This window comes from Rattus norvegicus, chromosome 17 (assembly GCF_036323735.1).
Source record: "Rattus norvegicus strain BN/NHsdMcwi chromosome 17, GRCr8, whole genome shotgun sequence".
Lineage (NCBI taxonomy): Eukaryota > Metazoa > Chordata > Mammalia > Rodentia > Muridae > Rattus > Rattus norvegicus.
Genome location: NC_086035.1, coordinates 84,941,004 through 84,966,356, shown reverse-complemented (window position 1 = coordinate 84,966,356; position 25,353 = coordinate 84,941,004).

The window sequence follows — 25,353 nt, the reverse complement described above, 5'->3', positions numbered from 1 at the left end:
ATATTACCTGGGTGAGAGTTTTTATGGTTACAGACACCAATAAAGTCAACGCAGTCTTGACAAGATTCACCTTGAGGATACTAAGGTGCTGAGACATATTTATCCTAGGATCCTGCTTGATCCAACTTCAGACTGTCTTAATATTGGTCTCATCAAAACCTGCTTCCAGGACAGCTTTAAAGAAAGCTGCTAATTGGTCTAGCACTACAGACTATTAAAGCCAGGACTTTAGTTAAAAACTGAACTTTCTCAGCCTGCAGAGACTGGATAGCAAATACTACAGCTAGCATTTTGAAGATTGACCAATAGCTCAGTTTTTTGAGACTCCTCTCCAAAGCAAAATGATGCCAAGACAGGAGGAAGCAGTTTTAAAGAACTAAGCCTCATTCCCAAGAGGTGGGGTGGATGGTTTTTGGTCATCAATAGATGATGAATGTTTGTAGTCATTTAAGAGGGTTGATTACAAGTTGTTATGGTCTTGAACAGGGAGGAAACAAAATGAGGGAGGTTTGATTTGGGGATTTCCTCTTCTTTTCCTTTCCTTATTGTTTCCTCTCCTTTCTTTCTCTTCTTCTTTTTTACCCTTCTTTCTTTACTAAATACTGTTAGGGGAAAAAGGGAAAAGACGTGAAAAGAAAAATGGGAATAGTAAAGGAATAATAGGAATAAAGGGTAGGTTATTGAATATACTCTTAAACTGTAGGGCTACAACTAGCCCAAAAATCGTACATTGGTATAGATCTTTGTATATTGATATAAAATTAAGGTTATATTTGGAGACATTGGTATGAATTTGTGTATATTGATATAAAAACAAGGTTGTATTTGGTTACAACATGTTATATATCAGCTGTTTTTAAGGTATTATAACTATGTAATTCTTAAAAATACAATGTTAAGTTATAGTCTTTTAGAAAGCTGCTACTAAAAACTGTTTAAAATAATTAAAAAATAAAAGTTGATAGTTAATCAAGTTTGAAAATCCCATGGGGGAAGAGAGATGAACACCCAGAAGTGCAGACATCCTTAGACCGCAGGACAGACTGCCACTTCTGCACATCTCTGCCAACATTCCTGGTCCAAGAGGAAATTGCACAGTGCCTCTGGACACAGAAATCTAGGAACAGTCAGCCGCCTGTACCTGGGATTCTGGTCTGTGCTCAGGACTGAACTGAACTAGACAAACAGCTCCCTACACCCAAATCCCATTGGGGGAGAGAACTGGACCATCAAAAGTGTGCACACTCCTCAGAAATCAGATACTATCCTCTGCCCACATTTCCCACACAAGAGGGAATTGCTCCCTGGGTGCAAGGACCTAGGCGCAATCAGGGGCAAGACCTTTCTGATTCCTGCCTGTGCCTAGAGCTGAAAGTCAGTCACCAGGAGTGCCTAAACACCTGATATCAGAGCACCTATTCCCAGAAAAGGCTGAAAGAAAGCAGAGAAACAGTTCTTCAAGAGTGCTGACACGGAGGCCTACAGGAGGGTTAAGCCACTCTCAAAAACAGAAAGACGAGCAAATACCAGAGACAACCCAATGGTGAGAGGCAAGTGCAGGAACCTAAGCAACAGAAATCAAGACTACTTGGCATCATCAGAGCCCAGTTCTCCCACCAAAGAAAATACTGGATATCCAAACACACTTGATAAGCAAGATTTAGATTTAAAATCACATTTTATGATAATGATGGAGGACTTTAAGAAGGATATAAATAACTCCCTTAAATAAATGCAAAAAAAAAATCGCTTCTCGGCCTTTTGGCTAAGATCAAGTGTAATAAATGCAGAAAAACACAAGTAAACAAGTAGAAACTCTTAAAGAGGAAACACAAAAATCCCTTAAAGAATTATAGGAAAACCCAGCCAAACTGATGAAGGGATTAAACTAAACCACTCAGGATACAAAAATGGAAATAGAAACAATAAAGAAAGCACAAAGGGAGACAGTCCTGGGGATAGAAAACCTAAGGAAGAGACCAGAAGTCATAGATAAAAGAATCACCAACAGAATACAAGAGATAGAAGAGAGAATCTCAGGGACAGACAATAACATAGAAAACAAGGGCATAACTGTGAAATATAGTGTAAAACTCAAAAAGCTCCTAGTCCAAAACATCCAGGAAATCCAGGACACAATGAGAAGAACAAACCTAAGGATAAGAGGGATAGAAGAGAGTGAAGACTCCCAACTTAAAGGGCCAGTAAATATCTTCAACAAATTTATGAAAGAAAACTTCCCTTATGTAAAGAAAGAGATGTCCATAAATATAAAAGAAGCCTACAGAACTCAAATTGATTAAAAAAGAAGAGAAATTCCTCCGGTCACATAATAGTTAAAACACCGCATGCACAAAACAAAGAAAGAATATTAAAAGCAGTAAGGGAAAAAGGTCAAGTAACATATAAAAGCAGACCTATAAGAATTACACCAGACTTCTCACCAGAGACTATGAAAACCAGAAGATCCTGGACAGATGTCATACAGACCCTAAGAAAACACAAATGCCAGTTCAGGCTACTATATCCAGCAAAACTCTCAATTAACATAGATGAAGAACCCAAGGATAAACCCATGACAAATCCAAATTTATACAATATCTTTCTCCAAATCCAGCCCTACAAAGGATAATAGATTGAAAACTCCAACGCAAAGAGAGAAATTATGCTGTACAGAAAGCAAGAATATAATCTCTACCCACACCCGCATATCCCAGCCCGCAGCAGCTCTCTGCTCCCAAACCCCGTGGGAGAGAGACCTCATCGCCTGGTCAGGTGGGCACTCCTGAGGCTGCAGAGCGGAGGAGACCACCAACACTGCCCACCCCTGCCCACATCCCTGGCCCAAGAGGCAACTGTATAAGGCCTCTGGGTTCCCGTAGGGGAGGGCCCAGGAGCAGCAGGGCCCCTGCGCCTGAGACACCGCCGGAACCTGAAGGAAACAGACCGCATAAACAGTTCTCTGTACCCAAATCCCGTGGGAGGGAGAACTAAACCTTCAGAGAGGTGGACACGCCTGGGAAACCAGAAGAGACTGCACTCTGCGCACATCCAGACGCCAGAGGAAAACACCAAACGCCATCTGGAACCCTGGTACACGGAGGCTCCCGGAAAGAGCGGCGCAGATCTTCCCGGTTGCTGCCGCTGCGGAGAGGACTTAGGAAGTACCCCACGAGCAAACTTGAGCCTTGGAACCACAGGTAGGACCAACTTTTCCCCTGCAAGAGACCTGCTTGGTGAACTCCAGACACAGGCCTACAGGAACAGCTGAAGACCTGTAGATAGGAAAACCTACATGCCCAAAAGCAGAACACTCTGCCCCCATAACTGGCTGAAAGAAAACAGGAAAAGAGGTCTACAGCACTCCTGACACACAGGTTATAGGACAGTCTAGCCACTGTCAGAAATAGCAAAACAAAGTAACACTAGAGATAATCTGATGGTGAGAGGCAAGCGCAGGAACCCAAGCAACAGAAACCAAGACTACATGGCATCATCGGAGCCCAATTCTCCCACCAAAATAAACATGGAATATCCAAACACACCAGAAAAGCAAGATCTAGTTTCAAAATCATATTTGATCATGATGCTGGAGGACTTCAAGAAAGACGTGGAGAACTCCCTTAGAGAACAAGTAGAAGCCTACAGAGAGGAATCGCAAAAATGCCTGAAAGAATTCCAGGAAAACATAAATAAACAAGTAGAAACCCATAGAGAGGAGACACAAAAATCCCTGAAAGAATTCCAGGAAAACACAATCAAACAGTTGAAGGAATTAAAAATGGAAATAGACGCAATCAAGAAAAGAACACATGGAAATAACCCTGGATATAGAAAATCAAAAGAAGAGACAAGGAGCTGTAGATACAAGCTTCACCAACAGAATACAAGAGATGGAAGAGAGAATCTCGGGAGCAGAAGATTCCATAGAAATCATTGACTCAACTGTCAAAGATAATGTAAAGCAGAAAAAGCTACTGGTCCAAAACATACAGGAAATCCAGGACTCAATGAGAAGATCAAACCTAACGATAATAGGTATAGAAGAGAGTGAAGACTCCCAGCTCAAAGGACCAGTAAATATCTTCAACAAAATCATAGAAGAAAACTTCCCTAACCTAAAAAAAGAGATACCCATAGGCATACAAGAAGCCTACAGAACACCAAATAGATTGGACCAGAAAAGAAACACCTCCCGTCACATAATAGTCAAAACACCAAACGCACAAAATAAAGAAAGAATATTAAAAGCAGTAAGGGAAAAAGGTCAAGTATCATATAAAGGCAGACCTATCAGAATCACACCAGACTTTTCGCCAGAAACTATGAAGGCCAGAAGATCCTGGACAGATGTCATACAGACCCTAAGAGAACACAAATGCCAGCCCAGGTTACTGTATCCTGCAAAACTCTCAATTAACATAGATGGAGAAACTAAGATATTCCATGACAAAACCAAATTTACACAATATCTTTCTACAAATCCAGCACTACAAAGGATAATAAATGGTAAAGCCCAACATAAGGAGGCAAGCTATACTCTGGAAGAAGCAAGAAACTAATCATCTTGGCAACAAAACAAAGAGAAGAAAAGCACACAAACATAACCTCACATCCAAATATGAATATAACAGGAAGCAATAATCACTATTCCTTAATATCTCTCAACATCAATGGCCTCAACTCCCCAATAAAAAGGCATAGATTAACAAACTGGATACGCAACGAGAACCCTGCATTCTGCTGCCTACAGGAAACACACCTCAGAGACAAAGACAGACACTACCTCAGAGTGAAAGGCTGGAAAACAACTTTCCAAGCAAATGGTCAGAAGAAGCAAGCTGGAGTAGCCATTCTAATATCAAATAAAATCAATTTTCAATTAAAAGTCATCAAAAAAGATAAGGAAGGACACTTCATATTCATCAAAGGAAAAATCCACCAAGATGAACTCTCAATCCTAAATATCTATGCCCCAAATACAAGGGCATCTACATACGTAAAAGAAACCTTACTAAAGCTCAAAAGACACATTGCGCCTCACACAATAATAGTAGGAGATTTCAACACCCCACTCTCATCAATGGACAGATCATGGAAACAGAAATTAAACAGAGACGTAGACAGACTAAGAGAAGTCATGAGCCAAATGGACTTAACAGATATTTATAGAACATTCTATCCTAAAGCAAAAGGATATACCTTCTTCTCAGCTCCTCATGGTACTTTCTCCAAAATTGACCATATAGTTGGTCAAAAAACGGGCCTCAACAGGTGCAGAAAGATAGAAACAATCCCATGTGTGCTATCAGATCACCATGGCTCTGAAACAGAATACTCACTGCCTTGCTCCTTACAACTTGCTAGCAGAGTTCTTAGACCATTCAAGACCATCTGACCAGGGATGATACTGCCCATCCTACCCTGAGCCCTATCACGTCAATTATAAATGAAATAATAAAATATTCTACTACCTTGCCTACAAAAAAAAATGCCTATGGAGTTTCCTTGGCAATCACCAGCAGTAAGTGTCCTGAAGGCTTTCTAAGCATGAAGTGTATGCATAATCCTGATCAAAAAAGTGTTAAACAAGGATGAGATCATAGCTTGACAGGTAGTAGACCTAATTATCTGTAAAGAAAAGAATCAGCGTGTAGAATGTTTTTCGAGTGGACGCAATCAGCCTAAGTTAATCTTGACACACCCTCATGTTGTACCCAACTAGTAAGCTGAGACTTGTCACCAGAGCTGGACTCAAAATGGACACAAAGGGGTGGTATCCACTGTGACCACAGACCAGTTGTAATGGTAATAGCAATGTCTAATAATCATTATGTTTAAGTGTTAAGCATTTGTTAATTTATTTAGCTTCCAAATCAACTCTATGGTATAAGCAATTATATATTATTTCTATATTAAAGAAAAAAATGAAAAAAAGAATATAATCTCTTGCAGTGAAACCAAAAGAGAGACACACAAACATAATTCCACCTCTAACAACGAAAACAACAGGAAGAAAACAATCATTATTTCTTAAAATCTCTCAACATCAACAGACTCAATTCCCCAATAAAAAGATATGGACTAACAGACTGGATACATAAAGAGGACCCAGTATTTTGCTGGATACAGGAAACACACCTCAGATACAAAGACAGACACTACCTCAAAGTAAATGCTTGGAAAACAACTTTCCAAGCAAATGGCCTGAAGAAACAAGCTGGAGTTGCCATTCTAATATCAAATAAAATTGACTTTCAACCAAAAGTCATCAAAAAATATAAGGAAGGACACTTCATATTCATCAAAGGAAAAATCCACCAAGATGATCTCTCAATCCTAAATATCTATGCTTCAAATGCAAGGGCACCTACATTCATAAAAGAGACCTTAATAAAGCTCAAATCACACACTGCACCTCACATAATAATAGTAGGAGATTTCAACACCCCACTCTCATCAATGGACAGATCATGGAAACAGAGATTAAACAGAGACATAGAGAAACTAACAGAAATTTGAACCAAATGGATTTAACAGATATTTATAGAACATTCCATCCTAAAGCAAAAGGATAAACCTTCTCAGCACCTCATGGTACCTTTTCCAAAATTAACCATATACTTGGTCACAAAATAGGCCTTATCAGATACAGGAAGATAGAAGTAATCCTATGCATCCTATCAAATCACCACAGACTAAGGCTGGTCTTCAATAAAAACAATAATGACAGAACACCCACGTATACATGGAAGTTGAACAATGCTCTACTCAATGACAACTTGTTCAAGGAAGAAATAAAGAAAAAAATTAAAGACTTCTTAGAATTTAATATGAAATAAGAAGCAACATACCCAAACTTATGGGACACAATTAAAACAATGCTAAAAGGAAAACTGATACCACTGAGTGCCTGCAAAAGGAAATAGGAGAAAGCATATGTCAGCAGGATGACAGTAAACCTAAAATCTGTAGAACAAAAAGAAATAAATGAACCCAAGAGGAGTAGAAGGCAGGAAATAATCAAACTCAGGGCTGAAATCAATCAAGTAGAAACAAAAAAAACTATACAAAGAATCAACAAAACCAGGAGCTGGTTCTTTGAGAAAATTAACAAGATATATAAACTCTTAGTCAGACTAAGCAGAGGTCACAGAGAGTGTATCCAAATTAACAAAATCAGAAATGAAAAGGAAGACAAAATAACAGAATCAGAGAAAATTCAAAAAATCATCAGATCCTACTACAAAAGCCTATATTCAACAAAACTGGAAAATCTGGAGGAAATGGACAATTTTCTAGACAGAGACCAGGTACCAAAGTTAAATCTGGAACAAATAAACCATCTGAACAACCACATAACTCCTAAAGAAATAGAAGCAGTTATTAAAAGTCTCCCAACCAAAGAGCCCATGACCAGATGGGTTTAGTGCAGAATTCTATCAGACCTTCATAGAAGAAAGACCTCATGCCAATTCTATCCAAACTATTCCACAAAATAGAAGCAGATGGAGCACTACCAAATTCCTTCTATGAAGCCACAATTACTCTCATACTGAAACCACACAAAGACCCAACAAAGAAAGAGAACTTCAGACCAATTTCCCTTATGAATATTAATGCAAAAATACTCAATAAAATTCTTGCAAACTGAATCCAAGAGCACATCAAAAAATGATCATCAATTATGATCAAGTAAGCTTCATCCCAGGGATGCTGGGATGTTTAATATATGGAAATTCCTCAATATAAGCCACTGTGTAAACAAACTCAAAAATAAGGAACACATGGTCATTTCATTAGATGCTGAGAAAGCATTTGACAAAACTCAACACCCCTTCATGATAAAAGTCCTGGAAAGATCAGGAATTCAAGGCCCATACCTAAACATAGTAAAAGTTATATACAGAAAACCAGTAGCTAACATTGAACTAAATGGAGAGAAAGTTGATGCAATCCCACTAAAATCTGGAACTAGACAAGGCTGGCCACCTCTCCCTACTTATTTAACATACTACTTGAAGTCCAAGCCAGAGAAATCAGACAATGAAAGGAAGTCAAAGGGATACAAACTGGAAGGGAAGAAATCAAAATATTACTATTTGCAGATGATATGGTAGTGTACTTAAGCGACCCCAAAAGTTCCACCAGAGAACTACTTAACCTGATAAACAACTTCAGCAAAGGGTCAGGGTATAAAATTAACTCAAATAAATCAGTAGCCTTCCTCTACTCAAAGGATAAACAGGCTGAGAAAGAAATTAGGGAAATGACACCCTTCACAATAGTCCCAAATACTGTAAAATACCTTGGTGTGACTTTAACCAAGTATGTAAAAGATCTGTATGAGAAGAACTTCAGGTCTCTGAAGAAACAAATTGAAGAAGATCTCAGAAGATGCAAAGATCTCCCATGCTCATCGATTGGCAGGATTAATACAGTAAAAATGACCATTTTACTAAAAGTGATCTACAGATTCAATGCAATCCCCATCAAAATTCCTACTCAATTCTTTATAGAGACAGAAAGAGCAATCTGCAAATTCATTTGGAATAACAAAAAACCCAGGATATCAAAAACTATACTCAACAATAAAAGAACTTCTGGAGAGAATCACTATTCCTGACTTCAAGCAGTATTACAGAGCAATAGTGATAAAAACTGCATGATATTGGTACGGAGACAGGCAGAAAGACCAGTGGAATAGAATTGAAGACCCAGAAATGAACCCACACACTTATGACCTTTGACACAGGAGTTAAAACCATCCAATGGAAGAAAGATAGCATTTTCAACAAATGGTGCTGGTTCAACTGGAAGTCAACATGTAGAAGAATGCAAATCGATCCATTCTTATCACCCTGTGCAATGTTTAAGTTCAAGTGGATCAAAGACTTCCACATCAAACCAGAGACACTCAAACTAATAGAAAAAAAAGTGGGGAAGAGTCTTGAACAAATGGGCATTTGGGAAAATTTCCTAAACAAAACACCAATGGCTTATGCTCATAGACTAAGAATCGACAAATGGGACCTCATAAAACTGCAAAGCTTCTCTGGAGCATAGGACACTGTCATTAGGACAAAAGGGCAACCAACATATTGGGAAAACATGTTTTCAATCCTACATCTGATAGAGGGCTAACATCCAAAATATACAAGTAACTCAAGAAGTTAGACTCCAGAGAGCCAAATAACCCTATTAAAAATGGGGTACAGAGCTAAAGAAAACATTCTCAGCTGAGGAATCTCAAATGGCCAAAAAGCACCTAAGGAAATATTCTAACATCCTTAGTCATCAGGGAAATGCAAATCAAAACAACCCTGAGATTCCACATCACACCAACCAGAATGGCTAAGATAAAAACTCAGGTGACAGCAGATGCTGGCGAGGATGTGGAGAAAGAGAAACACTCCTCCATTGTTGGTGTGATTGCAAGCTGGTACAACCACTCTGGAAATCAGTCTGGAGGTCCCTCAGAAAATTGGACATTCCACTACCTGAGGACCCAGCTATTCTTCTCCTGGGCATATACACAAAAGGTGCTCTAACATACTACAATGACACATGCTCCACTATGTTCATAGCAGCCTTATTTATAAAAACCAGAAGCTGGAAGGAACCCAGATGCCCTTCAATAGATGAATGAATTCAAAACATGTGGTACATCTACACAATGGAGTACTACTCAGCCATCAGAATCAATGACTTCATGAAATTCATAGGCAAATGGATGGAACTAGAAAATATCATCCTGAGTGAGGTAACCCAATCACAGAAAAACACATTTAGTAAGCATTCAATTATATGTTGATATTAGCCCAAAAGTTTGAATTGCCTGAGATGCAATCCACAGATCACAGGAAGCTCAAGAAGAAGGATGACCAAAATGAGGATGCTCCCATTCCTTCTTAAAAGGGGGAACAGAAATATCCATAGGAGGGGATATGGAGCAGCAACTGAAGGAACCTGCCCCACATGTGGCCCATATATATACAGCCACCAAAACTAAGATTCATGAAACTAAAATGTGCATGCTGAAAGGGACTGGATATAGATCTCTCCTGGGCAACACATCCAAAGCTTGTCAAATACAGAGGTGAATGCTAGTAGTAAACCATTGAACTGAGAACAGGACCTCCTCTGGGGGAATTAGAGGAAGGACTGAAAGAACTGACGGGGCTTGCAACCCCATAAGAACAATAATGCCAACCAACCAGAGCTTCCAGGGACTAAACCACTACCCAAAGACTATACATGGACTGACCCAGGGCTCCAACTGCATATGTAGCAGAGAATAGCCTTGTTGGGGCACCAGTGGAAGGGGAAGCCCTTGGTCCTGCCTAGGTTGGACCCCCAGTGCAGGGGAATGTCAGGGCATGGTAAGGGGGGTGTATGGGAGAGGGAGAGGGGTTGGGGGCTTGTGCACAGGAAACTGGAAAAGGGAATAACATTTGAAATGTAAATAAAGAAATATATCTAATAAAAAATAAAATTCCAAAAAAATCAATCAGTTTATGGTCATGTTAGATCCTAGTCTAATTTATTACAGAAATAGGTTTCCCAGATTGAACAAATAGTAAATAGACACAAGCAACATTTACTTAGTCAGATATATTGTAGATAGGTGTCTTCAAAAACCTCAGAGATCCACAGAATGTGGCATTTAGAGATGTTTTATTTTTAAAAGCTTTTATGACAGTGACATAGGTCTGCTCTTGGTCACATCACCATACTACTTCCATGAAGACGATGAGCATCAAAGAAGTCCCATATGGAGTTTGCTTCCAATGTGGCAAGGCAGCCACCAGACAAAATACTGCCCTTGCTTCAACTACAGACAGTATGCTGTTCAAACAGGGCAATCACTGGATGCAGAAATGTCACCTGCTGAACTCTGCCAAGACAGGAGAAAGAGTTCTTCACGTTTTCTGCTTTGCAAAAGAGTCTGTCATATTCTGGGTCAGAGGCTGAAGATGGATACTCCAACATGATAGAGGAATTTGGGGGGACTGTCCAGGAAGCTAGCTTTCTCTGTCATTTCTTTAGTTTTGGAAGCTGTTTGCTCTGCACTTTGTAGGCACTCAGGCAATAGTTATTCCATTTCCAATCTCTGACAGAGTTTAAGACTAGATATAGTCTCACAATTAAGTTTGGGTTGTGTAGGATTTAAGAAAATGTTTTTAAGTCTAAGAAGATGTTTTAGGTTTTTAATGCAAATTATGATAGAAGTTGATTTAGGTGCAAAGCTCTGAACTCACCAAGTTCAGATAGGATAGGTAATAGAATCCTTTCTTCCAGTTTACCAAATGAATATGGACTGGACATTGTGAATGAAAATCTGACCAGATAGTACTCATAATTGTCATTAATGTATATAGTTGATTATTATAAGAGAAAGTCCTTAAAAGGGGAGAAATGTAGAGAGAATATCTTGTATTGTATGAAGCATCACCTGTAAATAAAATGTTGTTGGCTTATTAACTTAGGCAGATAATAGGGAGGTGGAATTTCTGGGAATAGAGTCAGGTGTGAAGGAGATTCATCCCAAATGCTGAGAAGGAGACACATACATAAAACTGAGAAGGTAACCAGTCACGGGGCATGCTCAGAATATGGAGCTATGACCTAGCAGGGGAACAGAACCAAAGTTGCTATGTCTCAGAGGTGATATTTCTGGGAACAAAGTGAATTGTAGAAAAACACGAGGTTACAGATGATTAACTGCAAAACACCCATATGAAAAATGGCATAGTGGCATGTTGGGGATAGTCTTGTGCACTGGGTATTCAGATGCTGAGTTCTATGCCCAGGCATATGGTTTTGGTATAGTTGTTGGTACAGTCAAGCATCTCAATGACATGCAAAAATTGTTTTTCCAATACCCCTGGTTAATAACAACTTGATTCAGCCAATAGGTAGGCAGAAGAGAACAGAGCAGGACTTCTGATCCCTGTCTGGGGATCCCCAGGAGATAAAAGAGAGAGGAAGAGAAGAAGGTGTTGACAGACCATGTGGAAGGACCAGGAGGAGTCATCATGAGGACATATGTGGAGCAGAGTGAGCCAGGGCAAGACTCAGATTGAAGGTAAAAGATCACATGGCTTGGAAATAGGTATCCATAGAGGGTTAGAATAGATCAGAGCTTTCCCAACTTGCAGATTAATAAAAATACCAGGTCTTTGTGTCATTTATTTGGGAGGTGAGTGGGAATGGCATGCCTTGTTATTACCTGGGAGCAAAGAGTATAGATACCCTCCCCCAAGAAATGCCATCTCTTATGCTTGTAATCCTAGTACTGGGGAAGGGGAGACAAGAAGATATCTAGGGCTATTGGCCGGCTAGTGTGTGCAGCTTAATTAGTGAGCTCCAGGACAATGGGAGACCCCATCTCAAAAGAAGATGGACAGTATTCCAGAGAATCACTTCTAACTTTCCTCCAACATTCATACTAATGCATACTCACTCACACGTACATGTATATTTATGTATATGTGAATAATATACTTGAACATATATGTATACACATGTTGAAATCTTATAATGGGTTTTAGTAAGAAAAGTAAATTTAAAAGTGTACTATTTGTTAGCAACCAGACTTATAAGGAAAAGCACATTGATTTAACCAAATTGCCACAATTTCATGCCTCAGAATCATTAATTTTGAACCAGAATAAGTAAGAGGAGATTTTTCTCTTACATAAAAGAACTAATTTATGAAAATGAAGGAATAGAATCATTCTTAACACTTCTATCAGTTATTTTCCAACACATTAGAAGGTTTTCTGGTTAGGAGAAAAATGACGCTGGAAATCCACTCCAATTTGTGTGTTTAGACTTTGTCTTGCTGACAAATCCTTCAGAGAAACCTTTACATAAGAAAGATTTTGTTTTAGCTAATGGCTTCAAAGGTATAGTCCATGATCCTCTGGTGGCATTGAGCTGGGCCTGAGGCAAAGCAAAGCACCATGGCAGAGAAGGGAAAGTAGAGAAGAGTTGCTCACCATGTGACAGTTAGGGAACAGTAACAGAATGTCACAGCTAAGGTATGCTCTCCAAAGGAGTGTCCCGTATGATTTCTCCAATTAAGCCCCACATTCCTCATTTCCAGTGCCTCCCAATAGCCTACTGAACTTTAGAATTCATCCATGGGATAAGTCATTTATCTGGTCATAGTTCTCAGGATCAAATCTCCCCTGGATACACCCTCATGAGCATTGCCAGAGCGTGCTTTACTAATCTGGGCATTTTCAGTCTAGGTAACTTGGTGATTAAGTTATCCATTTGATATGCTGTGAGTAGAGATAGGTTCAAGAACTGTGATGCTCTCTTTTGTTAGTCTGGGAAAATTAACACAGAACAGTTACATCTTATGGCATGCCCAGGATGGAGTGAATGGATTTGACCAATACTCAAGAAGCTGTCAGTTCCATTGGTTTAAGGAGACAGTGAGGAGAACTTGAAAAGCCAGGAACCCAAAGGTTTGTTTGGATGAATGTGTCACTGTCTGCTAAAGAGCTGTGTTGTTTGCGTTTTCACTGCTTCCAGGTAGATGACTGTGCCTGAGGGATGTCCCAGTGGCTGTACCGCTCCATTTGTATCATGCCAGACTTTCTTTTTAATTTCCCATTTCTGTAAAAATGTAGACTATATGGAGAAATAGTCAAGGAAAAGGAGCCAGCTTGCAGCTCTATTCCTAGTAGGTGTTCAATAAAGTTATCTCAAGTAGAGCTGGAGAATCATGACTTCAAGTTCTGAAGTCAGCAGGACAACTCAAGCAACATCTATGGTTTTCCCACTAAGCTGAGCCTGTGTGGGAGACACTGTTGTTATACTCTGACGTTGGAATAAGATAAAAAAACAAAGTATGTCAAAGCAATACAATTATATTTCTATAAAATACAGAAATCAAGGGTGCTGATTCTTTTTATGACTTGCTTTCTCCATTTTCAATTTCGTGGTTGTCATTAAAATATCAGCAATAATAAAAACGTTCTTATGATCTAATGGGCATTCTATTCACTAATGTATTTATTTCAGAGGTTGTTAAAATAATGTGGTTTTGAATTCTTACTACATTTTACTCATTTTTAGTGGGTATATGCACGGGTGTTCAAGTGTACACATGTGGACAGATGTGCGCCACAGCCTGTGTGTGGGAGGTCAGTGGACAGCTTTTCAGGATAGATTCCCTCCTTTTACCATGGGATTGAACACAGGGTGCCAGGTATCAAGTCTGGCATGATACGAATGGAGTGGTACAGCCACTGGGACATCCTTAAGGCACAGTACCTTTGTCAACTGAACAATCCTGTCAGCCCTAAAGTTTTAATTTGCATACAGTTTAGTTTCTTTTCGTATTTTTCCATGTTATCAAGACATTGGACTTGGCACATTCTCGCTGATAGAATTTGGGGGTGCTGCCTCCTCAGAACTATGCTATAAAGCATATTGCTTGGAGTTATGTCTCCACTCAAAACACCTTAGCAGGAATTTAGCAAGTTATGACAGAATTTTAAGAATAGAAATCAATAATAACAACAACATCAACATTACTACAACAACTACTATAACTACTACTACTACTACTACTACTACTACTACTATTACTACTACTACTACTACTATTACTACTACTACTACTACTACTACTACTACTACTACTACTACTACTACTGTTACTACCACTACTACTGCTGCTGCTGCCTCTGCCACTGCTATTACTAAAGATCGTTTGACCTCATGTTTCAGTTATCACTAGCATATACAAATTCCTCAAAAATGTATAGACATACATATTTTATACATTCTGAAGGTTCGGGGTCCATGGGGACATCTTCACATTCTTCTATGTCTGTAATGTCACTTGGAGGAATCTGAGGCTGAGGGATTGGAATTACATGAAAATTCATTTGAAGACTGGCATTTGACACGGCTAGGATTCCCTCTGGGGCTGGTACCTGGAAGATGTAAATCCGGATTCTGTATGTGGCCATTTGTGCACTCTCACAACCTGGCTCATGTTCCGTGTCAGAGCACCATGAGCTATCCAGGCAAAACGTGGAGCAGCCCATAGTCAAACGCTAAAAGCAGATTCACGTACAGATACATCGTGTTAATGCAATGCGGCTGATGGACGAAAGGACAATAGGAACACACACGGACATTGATCTCAACATGGAATCCATAATGGATTGGTCAGGGCATTAGGGTGAAAGGAAAAACAACTTACTTGAGGATACTGGTTATTTTTCCTGGTCGTTACAAGAGCTGGAATAGCAAGTGAAGGGCACTTTCCAAAGAACAATACTCGAGAATCAGTCATCTAAGCCAGCTACAACGACGCATTTTTGCCTGTGTTGCAGACACTTCTGCTGCTGGTGACCTTCTCTATTGTGACCTTTGCTTTTTGGTTCCTCCAATGTCTGAAGTGGCTACCTTGCCTGTCATCTACACCTTATAGCCAAAGCAGACGGGCCACACAGAGCTCATGGACTCATGCTCTCCCTCCACACTCAGGTGCAAATGATATACTATATAGAGAATGTGGTCCTTCCACTTCAGCTTATTTTGGGGGCGTGCTTCTTAACCTTGGACTTTCCATTGTCATTGTTCATACGCACTTCAGAAATAGCTTTGTCTAGTTTAAATACATTAAATTTAATTGTCTTGGGGTAGAAATTTGACAGAAAACTTCAAGTAATTTTTATTTATAGTCTAGACTCTGAATCAAAGTGTATTTAATTATCTGTCAACTTATTTAGTTAAAGATCATCCAGATATTGAATCGAATATTTTTTCTTCTCTATGGTGGGCATTTTATATTAGATTAACAGAAATCTATGTGCAAAGCTGGTTGCCTTCCCTAAATATATGGCTCTCATACAATTAGAATGTGGCATGAATTAAAGGCTAATATTTTTTAAAAATACGTTTTAAATTAAAATAGAATTACATCTCAAAATATCACATCTCCCTCTCTTTCTCTCCTCCTTCTACTCTCTCCCAGCAGCTAGCTACCCTAACTCATAATGTTCGAAAGTTCCACTACTCTTACGTTGATGGATGATAACTCTGGATGAGATAACCAGTAAGAGTGATCCTTCCTAGCAGAGGCTAATTCTCCTTCCTGAAGCACTCGTTAGTTGTCTGTAGGTTTTTTTGTTTGTGTTTTTGTTTAGGGGTAGGACCCTAAGTAACTCTCCTGAGTCTAATAACGCAATCGCGCCAGTCTTTATTCATGCAGCCATTTCTAGGAGAGATTGTTTCACAGCAGAATTTCCATTATTCTTACAATCTTTCTGTGCCCTCTTTTTCAGTGTTCCCTGGACCATAGACGCAGAAGGTGTGCTGTAAATGTATGCATTCATCAAGACTGAGTTCCCCACACTCTGTTAACTGCTGTGTTGGATTGGGATTTTTGTGACTGGTTTTGTGTAAAGAGAGGCTTCTTTGATGAGAGGTAGTTGTTACATTCTTCTCTGGGTAGAAAAATGATATTTAGAATGTAGTAAAGGGATACATTGGTCTAGCAAAGTGGTCTTCTTTTCTAATCTGTATGACCTCATTAGTCCAGGGAAGCTGGCTAGGTTTCCAGTCCCAGGCTTGTGTTCCCTTCTGTTTTCTGGGTCTTAAATCCAATTAGAGAGCTGTTGGTGGTACCAACCTGTGAGTACCATTCATTACCCACCCCAAAGATAACCTTTAAAGTAATACAACCTCTTTTTGCCTGGTTGTGTGATGTAGCTTCCATTGGAACTGAACCACCAACTCTGGTTTCAGATAGCCACTTATACCATCAACTACAGCTTGTTTGCTGAGTATAGATCTTGGGAGTTGTTGGCTTCAGTAATTTTTACTTTAAAATATTTTAAAATAATTATCCCTTCTTTCTTTCTTGCTGCTGCTATTGTCTTTCAGAGTTCCCTCACTAATGCAAAAGGCTTTGAAATCTAGCTTCTTTCCAGTTCCTACTGTGAGGCAATGTTCAATTCAGATTTTCAGCTGTCTTAATAGGTTTATAGGTCCTAGTCTTTGTTCTGTGTATGGGGGATACTTTGAAAGGATGTGAGGTAATAAGGATAAAGAACACTGAAGAGAAGCATCCCCATCACTGCTGTGGTGGATGCCAGATGCCCTGATATCATACAATTGGGACTGAACAGTTTTGTTAGTAAACACACACCTCCCTTTTTCCTGCATTTCTCATTAGAGTGAAGATGGCTAGCTTGGAAAATGTTGAAAGGGTGGGAATTAGTCCTTCAGAAGCATCTCCTTCTATGGAAGGTCTGTGCTATTTGCAGAGATGGTTGGACATATACTGAAAGATCTTAGAGGATCTTCAGGATTAAAAAAAATGAAGGTGTCCAAGGCAAGAATAAACAGAAAACCAGACTGAGCATAAATAATATAAAATCAAGTTCGTTTCTGGCAGTTCAATGATTTGCAATTTGCAAATGCATCTAGACAGCAAACACACAGAACCAGCACATGGTGGTTACTCGGTGACTATCAGAAGAGTTCCATTCTGTGGTGTGGCAATTAGCTCTTCTCGTTCTCTTCTGAATGTAGAAGGCTGTTGACCTATGTGCAGAATGTATTTTTGATAGTCAAACAGGGAGTAATTGTGTAGTGCTCATAGGAGATAATGTTCATAAACCATTTGTCATCTGAAGATGAGAGGCTTGCATTATTTACGGGGCGATGTAAATGACTTCTTTTGTGTTTTTTTTCTCCCAGATGGTTGAGCAGTTGCAAGCATTAGGAGGGCTTGGCTCCCTTTGCCTCTGTCCCGAACACACCCCCTCACACATGTACTCGGGAGCTTTTTCCGTGATAATTGGCTGCTTATTTGAGCATATGAGAGAGGTGTGTGGAGAGGGCATCACTGAAGACTGTTCAGTTCATGTTTTGGTTGCCAAGGCTCATTAAAACAAACAACAAAAAATGTTGTCTCATTTACCTCTTAGCACAGTTTGAAGAAGAATCCCCAACAATTGATGAAAATATTACACAAAATTTTTAAAAAAGATGTTCTTGACTATTTATCATAGTCAAGTTCCTGCCTGCAGCAAGGAAGGATCTTGTATTATGCAAGATCCCTTTTCCTTTTATGTTTTTTGTCCTTAATGTCTTTCTAATAAGTATATTATATTATGTTAGATCAGATGCTCAATGTAAGTGAATTTATTTTATAACACCATATTTTCTGTTCTTATTTATTTATTTATTTGGATATTTTTATTTACACTTCAAATGTTATTCCCTTTCCTGGTTTCCTGGCCCTAAGCATCCTATCCCAGCCTCTCCCCTTCTTTTATAAAGGTGTTCCCCATCCCCAACCACCCTCTTTTCATCCCCCCTTGACGTTCTCTTGCACTGGGGTGGGGGTCCAGCCTGGGCAGGACCGAGGGCTTCTCCTCCCTTTGGTGCCCAACAAGGCCATCCTCTGCTACATATGCAGCTGGAGCCCAGGGTCAGTCCATGTATAGTCTTTGGGTAGTGGTTTAGTCCCTGGGAGCGCTGGTTGGTTGGTATTGTTGTTCTTATGGGGTTGCAGGCCCCTTCAGCTCCTTCAATCCTTTCTCTTATTCCTTCAACTGGGACCCCGTTCTCAGATCAGTGGTTTGCTGCTAGCATTCACCTCTGTATTTGACATGCTCTGGCTGTATGACATCTGTCTGATGACTTCTGCCCAGGATCTTCTGGCTTTCCTAGTCTCTGTTGAGAAGTCTGATATATTTCTGATAGGTCTGCCTTTAATTGATCTTTTCCCCTTACTGCTTTTAATATTCTTTCTTTGTTTTGTGCATTTGGTGTTTTGACTGTTATGTGACAGGAGGAATTTCTTTTCTGGTCCAATCTATTTGGGGTGCTGTAGGCTTCTTGTGTATGTATGGGCATCTCTTTCTTTATGTTATGGAAGTTTACTTCTATAACGTTGTTGAAGATATTTACTGGCCCTTTAAATTGTGAGTCTTCACTCTCTGCTATACCTATTATCCTTAGGTTTGATCTTCTCATCATGTCCTGGGTTTCCCAGACGTTTTGGGTTAGGAGCTTTTTGTGTTTTACATTATCTTTGACAGTTGTGCTCCTGTTTTCTGTGGTATCTTCTGTCCCTGAGATTCTCTCTTCCATCTCTTGTATTCTGTTGGTGATGCTTGTGTCTATGGCTCCTGACTCTTGCTTAGGTTTTTCTATGGGTTGTCTCCCTTTGTGCTTTTTTTATTGTTTCTATTTCCATTTTTAGATCCTGGACAGTACTGTTTAATTCCTTCACCTGTTTGATTGTATTTTCCTGTAATTCTTTAAGGGATTTTTGCGTTTCCTCTTTAAGGGCTTCTACTTGACTACTTGTGTTGTCCTGTATTCCTTCAAGTGAGTTATTTATGTCCTTCTTAAAGTCCTCTATTATCATCCTGAGATACGATTTTAAATCAATATCTTGCTTTTCCAGTGTGTTTGGATATCCAGCATTTGCTTTGGTGGGAGAGCTGGGCTCTGATTATGCCAAGCAGTCTTGGTTTCTGTTGCTTAGTTTCCTGCGCTTGCCTCTCGCCATCAGGTTATCTCTGGTATTATCTTGTCTTGCTGTCTCTGACAGTGGCTTGTCCCTCCTCTAAGCCTGTGTGTCAGCACTCCTGTAAACCTGTTTTCTCTCAGCCAGGTCTGGGAACAGAGAGCTGTTCCTGGGTCTGTGTGTCCTAAGGCCACCAGGAGGGTCACTTGGAGTTAGTCTTACCTCTGCTCTCAGGTGTGTAGGTGCTCCTGGTGACTGGTTTTCAGCTCTCAGTGCAGGCAGAAACTGAACCTGGCCCTGACTTCTGAGGGTCCAGCTCTCTCCCTCCATAATGTCATATTTTTAAATTATATTTTTAGACTTTGATCACAGTCAGCTCTCTTATTACCATCTCTTCTCTTTTCTCCTTCCCACTGGCCTTCTTCCTCTCATTCCAAAATTACTTCTACTTTTATTTTTTTTAAAGTTGAAGTTATATATATTAGAGAAAACATAAACACTGTTTATTTCTGATTCAGGCTTATTTTGGTGAGTATAGTTTTTTGTTGTTTTTTATTTTGCTTGCCTCTGTCTGCTGACTTCTGAGATCACAGGTGTGCATCATCACACATGGGCGACATTTGAATCATTTCGACAGTGATATTTTTTATCATCAAAAACGTTTAGTTTGGCTTTATTTTCTGCTGCTAAAATATTCCCTTGGAATGACAAAGTTTAATTGCAAACTATTTACCAATCTTTGGTGTTCATTTTGGGTACAGCATGATTCATGGAGTGTGAGAGCTATTTATTTGACTAGAATGTTAATGAACAGAGGCTCTTTAACAGGACTTCTTTGCTTCTCAACAGAAGAAATATCTTAGGGACCCAAGATCCAAATTACCAACCTCACGGCATGCAGGGTCGAGCTATCCCAGGGAAAGTCTTTGCACGAGTTTTTTAGAGGAAGTTTCTCATTTGTGTTTCTGTGTATTTGGACCATTGGGCCATATCCTGTAGGATCAATCTGCATGCTACCACATTAAAATATACCTTACTCATCTTCGGGGTATAAAGGAAATATCTTACTATTTTTGTTTAAGTTTGCTTGAGTGGCTGTCCTCCCCCCAAATTGAGTCTTGAACAGCAAGTATTTATCTCTACAGTTTAAGAATGTCAGATTAAGATATATATCATTCCATTTCCCAGAAACTCCACCGAAATTCTAGTGCAGGGTTAGGAAGAGGATGAACCCATGAGGACAAATAGAATTAGGGAATAATGGAGTGATTTTAAAGCTGTGTAGGAGCTGGAAAGCTGATAGAGGGGGCGTGGTAATAGGTAGATCTAAGTCAAAGTTGCCAAGTCTGAGAGTGAGTGCAGTGAAGAGACACACTAGAAGCTTCTGTTTGTCCCACTGGCATCCCCTAACCTAAGACCCTAGAGTTGGAGAAGGCAGTCAGGAGATGAGGGTATAGAAGCTTCATTCTGTTCCCCATCATTTGTGGCTTCTTCATTATAGGTGGTGTTCTAGGCCAGGGTAAAACTAGAAGTTTGTTGTTTGGAAATCTCAGTGCCAGAGACTCAGCTCCTAGTTCTCACACCCTTTAAAGATGTCCAGCAACTAGGAAAGAATGATTAAATGGCTATCAGGGCAACCTCGAATCTGCTTTCTCAAATAGTTAGCTATATTTCCCAAAGAGAAAACAACTTACCCAAGGGACACGGCTGAAGCCTAAGCTTATCTTCATTTCTTTCTTTTCATACCTTGGAGGCCATTCCAGTCATCTCCCTGCCCCAATTTAGTGTTCAAGTTGTACCTTGAATCTTTACAAAAGATTTGATGACCCCTCTCTCTGTGTCTCTCTGTCCATCTCTGTCTCTCTGTCTCTGTCTTTCTTTGTGTATGAGTATGTGCATATGTGTGTATGCAAGAGAGAGTGAGGGTGGGGAGAGAATATGTGCACATGAGCATGTCTGTGTATTGCGAGGGCATTTGTGTATGCCAGTATGTGGGTTTTATGTGTATGTATGTGTGGTATATTAGTGTTGTGTGTGTGTGCGTGCGTGTCTGTGTGTGTGTGTGTGTGTGTGTGTGTGTGTAAATGTGGTGTGGTTCATCATAGTGTGCAGGTTGAGGTCAGAGGACAGAGGTGCTAAGATTTCTGCTTTCTTTCTTCCTTACCATAGACAAGGTCTCTTGTTTGCCTGTGGCATAAGGTTAGCCCTTTGGCTTCTGGAGGCTCCTGTCTCTATCCCCTCCCACTCTCATCTTGATGTAGAAGTGCTGGGGTAGCAGGCGCTCAGGCTATGCAGCTGGCTTTAAATGGGTTCTTAAGATTTGAACTGAGATCTTCATTACTGGATGGCATTTGCACTGAGCCATTTCTTAGGCCCACATTTCATCTTCTAATGCTGTTAATAGATGTGAATACTTTGACAACAAAACAAATATTAGTTTCATCTTTTCGCACTGTTTACAAACTGTCCCAAATCTGCTATTTACTTTTCTTTATTCAGTATTTATTGGGGCACAGCTAATATAATTGGATACTTTGGGATATATCAAAATATGTACTTTCCAATGCTTTCTTCTCTTTGAATATTCTTACCAATGGAACAATGAATATTCTTATCCAGATAGCTTTGTGAAAATATGAAGTCATTTGTTTAGAACTCCATGAAGAAGGGAAATTGCTGATTCCAAGTGTGTACATTAATAATTTTGCTGAAAATGCTTCAGCTGACTAGGTTGTCTCTTCTGTTTGACCATTAGATGGGCATAAAACAGTGTTTCACTGTTAGTTTATTTTGTATTTCCCTTATTATTAGTAAGACTGAACACACAATTTAATGTCATCTGTCAGGTAGAAGTAATGACTCAGTAGTTAAGAGCGCTTGCTGCTCTTCCAGAGGACCTGAGTTAGGTTCCAAGATGCCATCCGAAGATTTACAACCGCCCATAACTTCAGCTCAGGGGTTTTACGTCCTCTTCTGGACTCCAAGTATATTTTCATTCCTGTGCATATATTATTCTCATGTAGATACACACACATACACATAAATAAAAGATAAAAATAAATCAAGATCTTGGATTCTTGAACAGTATGAGCTATTACATAATTCTATCAATTACTATAGCATTTTTCCTTTCATTATAGGTATATGGATTTGAAAAGTATTTTAATACATATGAAATAAGAATCTAGATCATATAAAACATATTGTAAACAATAGTGCAGCTGTAAAGAGCAACATGTGTAGAAACTATAAAAATATTATCATTGAGGAGGGGACTATTTATAGTCTCATGCTGTCACTCTGAGCAGACTGAGACATTCCCCTGCAGTAGAAATCTCAATTCACTGGTACCATTTAACAAGCAGACTTAAAGTTTTGACTCATGCCAAATAAGGACTTTGTTTGTTTTTATATTTAAAAAAAAAGAAAGAAATCTCAATTCAGGCCAAAGTGGAATTTGTGGCCTTGAGTCTTAAGAGAATTTCAAAACTAGCTGCTAAGGACTTGGGCACTTTATTGAAGATATTTTAATGAGGTCTAATAGTATGAAAGGTTAATGCAGGTTAAGAGAAAGAGAGGCAGGTGCCCAGAAAGAAATATGATATAACCAAGTGTGTACTTCCCAAGGGATCATGGGGGAAAGAAAGTAAGTATAGGCTTCTCAAGAAAGAGTTAGCAATCAAGACTCAGCATTTGTCAGGCACAGCCTTTCAGTAGCTGCGGATTTTTATCTCCAAAGGTTGCTACGGTGCATTCGCTGCCACCCATTCCCCATCTCTTTTGAAAAGAGAGATGTTTACGTAGCTCTGGGAATGGGTGGAAGGTATTATAATCTGAGAAAATAAAACCAGATGCCCCTAGGGTTCTACAGGGAGTTTAGTACACATCTTTTCTCTGTAAATGAATTTTCCCTCATGATTTTCTGAAAATTGTAGGTTACACCTAGGATAGAAGACAGGCCTGGAACAGGTGGGAATCGGGATAGAACAGAGAATTATTGCTCTACAGTTGCTGCAGTCAACCGGATTCCTGACTAGGCTGCTTTTTTTCCCACTTCTCATGTCTTCAAGATGTTCTTTGCCTTCCTATCTTGCCTAGGTATCTATTATTAGCTTTATGCTTAGCATGTGTTGAATTTTATTGGGTGCTTTTTCTAAAAATATATAGATAACCTATTTTCCCTTTAATCTGTAAATGTGAGGGTTTTTTTTTGTTGTTGTTGTTGTTTTTTTTCCCCCGGAGCTGGGGTCTGAACCCAGGGCCTTGCAGTTGCTAGGCAAGCGCTCTACCACTGAGCTAAATCCCCAACCCCAAATGTGAGTTTTTAAACGTTGAATTATCTTGTATTCTTGCTACAAATCCAACTATGCTTTTGCGTCCTATAAAAAGATTACTGCATCCGTGTGTCGATTCTTTATTTGGAGGTTTTATACCTAGAGTTTAATCTTAATGCCCCTGCCCTTTTCCCTACTGTGTGCCTGTTCAGATCTATCAGCCCTCATCAGGTGTGCGGCAACTAGAAGGAGTTAAAGTAGAAGGAAGCTGCTGTTCTTCTCAGGCTAAGACAGATGAACCCATCCTTGTAAGTCTTGGTAAATGTGATAATTTTTATATACACTAGTAACAGGTACTTGGTCTGTGAGAACCCTTTAATTTCGAAGTACTCTTAGCAGTGTCTCTGGTTTAGGGTTGCTTTTGAGCCAGGTGTGGTGGCATACGCTTTCAAACTTAGCACTCTGGGAGGCAAACAAACAAACAACAAACAACAAATACAAAACCAAAAACCACAAAAAATTATGATGAACTGAAAAATACATATAGATTGATCTGTAAGATACTGGGCATATATCTCGTCTATAGAAGTATCTAGGACATGAATAGTGATTGTGTCACAATCCGAACGTTCCCTTTTGTGTCAGATAATGTGCACCTCAGGAGAGGTTTTACAGGTTATTGTATTTTGAGAATTTCATTTATAAGCATGTTGCATTTGGTCACATCTGCTCCTCCCTCCCTCCATTCTAGCTCTTACTGTGTACCTCTCCACAATGTTTCCCCTCAAATTCATATTATCTTACAAAGTACAATTAATCTTTTCCATATGAACATGGACGTAAGGAGATAACTACCAATTTGCAAGGGTCAGAAGGCCCAGAGGGCTACATTTCACTGTAGCTGGGTCTGTTTGGATTTTAACCATTTAAGCACTATATGGGATTAAGCATATAGGAGTTCATGACCTATGTAGTCATTTGATAAATTTTTAAAAATTATTTTGTATCATTTTTATTTCTAATAGTGTTTGCCTTAAAGTCTAACTTGTCTAATATTAATACTACTAATTTTCATAAACACAGAGCACACTGTCCATCTTAAAATGATATCTAAACTTAAAAATATCTTAAGTAATAACTATCAATGCTTGCATCATGACCGAGGAATATCTATGTAGTCTGATATTAAATTCAGCATTAATAAGTGTATTTCACAAGAAAAATCTGGAGTGTCCACATTATCTGTTGCAGGACATTTATTTAAAACATGTGAAGCTTTCCTCAGGATTCCAGTGAATGAGTTCCACATAGAACAGTCATTCTTTCTGAGAAAGCTGCAGCATTAATTTCCTAGTCTTGTAGTCCTTTCCTGAGAGCTGCTGCACTTTCCCAGTTATAAGTTATTAGAAGGAGGAGTAGTTGCATGCCATACTCTTCTTCCTCAGCAGGAAGGGGATGGTTATTCACTGGGTCTACCAGGTCTTTAATGTATGTGTGAGGAATATAGATACTTACTGTTCATTTGCATCGTAGCATTTATTCTCGTCTATTTAATCT